The following is a 1,707-nucleotide window of genomic DNA, read 5'->3' as shown; positions in this document are numbered from 1 at the left end:
TGGAAGCTGAAAGAGGATAACTGAGTTGCTCAAACTTTTCATTCAAGGCAAGCATTGAGCCAGAATAAAAACATTTTCTTGGCTCTTAGTCTTTGAGGCTGTACCTCAGGATTAAGACCTTTTTTCCTAAAGATAATAGCAGTCCTTGATTACTATTGGGTACCTTTTTTTGATGGTTTTACTGGTCAGTAAGGAAGCTGATATAATTACTATGATATGAAACCATATATAATATGTTATGTCATTAAAAGAGCAGAAGCATCTAAGAAATATTTCTCCAAACTCTTCTTTCGCTTTTTGAAAAAGATTAATTGGCTTGCTTATGTTAAAGTCACAAATTTTTTTAGAGGCTTAAATGCAGTGATGAAAACTGTTCTTCAAGGCAATTTCCAAATTTTACCCGTTTTGTGGCATTTTTCTGGATCAACCTAGTCAGTAATAATGGCTTTCACTCAGAGGCAGATTGACAGTAAAACTACTGAAGTGTTCTTTGACCCTTTTCTGATGTATTCACAGAGTTATGCTTTTGTAAAATTTGCAAGTATAACATATTTTAACTGTAATCAGTTAAAACCAGTTGTGTGAGATGATATTCGAATGGCCAATGGCACTTTTGAGATCCAGATGAGGGACTGGTAAATTGAGGGCACATTTTATTTGAGTTTAATGGGGTATGTTTAGGTGGCTTGCAGTTGCTTGAATGTCTGTCTAAGCAACTCCAGAATGTCAGAATGGCTTTCAGCATACTCCTGTGGCCCACTGTGCCTGCTCAGCTAGCATATGACAAGAAGGTATGAGGCCAGAGTCCAGACCACCCTATGAAGGTGTCCTATGGTGCTGTGACAGGCAGCACCCACACAGTTCCCAAGGATGCTGCCTCTGTGCAATCTGCCCTGTGTAATCCCCTCCCCGTGAGTGTGGGTGGGGCCTGGGGACTCCTTCCAACTGAATAGTGATAGAATATCACTTCTGTAAGTAGATTACAGAAGAGATTGTGGCTTTGTTTTGCTAGCATGTTCCCTCTTGCTTGTGCACTCCAATGAAGCCAGCTGCCATGTTGTGAGATGCTCCATGGAGAGGCCCATGTAGAAAGAAATGATTTCTATAGTAATTACATGAAATGGAATTTATCAGATTCCCTTGTTTGTAGTCACAAACCTATAGGAAATCAACAAACAGCAAGTGCATCTTTTACAGCTAATATATGAAAGAAACTTGATGGGGGTTTCCAGAATTTTCCTCCAAAAATACAGGGGGAAAGATATTATAGAGGCATGTAAGAAAATTAAGCAAAATTGTGATGTTTATGCTATAAATATTATGTGATGTTTATGGTATATGTGAACTTTCTGAAGTTTGTAATTTCTTGTTATTTATTTTCTTAGCCTAAATAAATATTCATTTTTTTACCTAAAAGAAGTCTAAAATCTTGGCACTCTACTAAGGAATTTTATTATTCAGTATAGTATATTCAAAAGGGAATTATCACTTTTTAAGTTGTTTTCAATGTTTGGGGAAGAAATATTATTAAAACAATACATTTATTTTGTAAAGAGGCTGATTAGTCTGTTTTCACACTGCCGATAAAGACATACCTGAGACTGGGTAATTTATAAAGGAAAGAGGTTTAATTGACTCACAGTTCCACATGGCTGGGGAGGCATCACAATCATGGCAGAAAGCAAAGGGGAAGCAAGACACGTCTTA

This window comes from Chlorocebus sabaeus, chromosome 24 (genome assembly GCF_047675955.1).
Source record: "Chlorocebus sabaeus isolate Y175 chromosome 24, mChlSab1.0.hap1, whole genome shotgun sequence".
Classification (NCBI taxonomy): domain Eukaryota; kingdom Metazoa; phylum Chordata; class Mammalia; order Primates; family Cercopithecidae; genus Chlorocebus; species Chlorocebus sabaeus.
The sequence above is the reverse complement of the archived record's forward strand: the minus strand, read 5'-3'. Positions refer to the sequence as shown.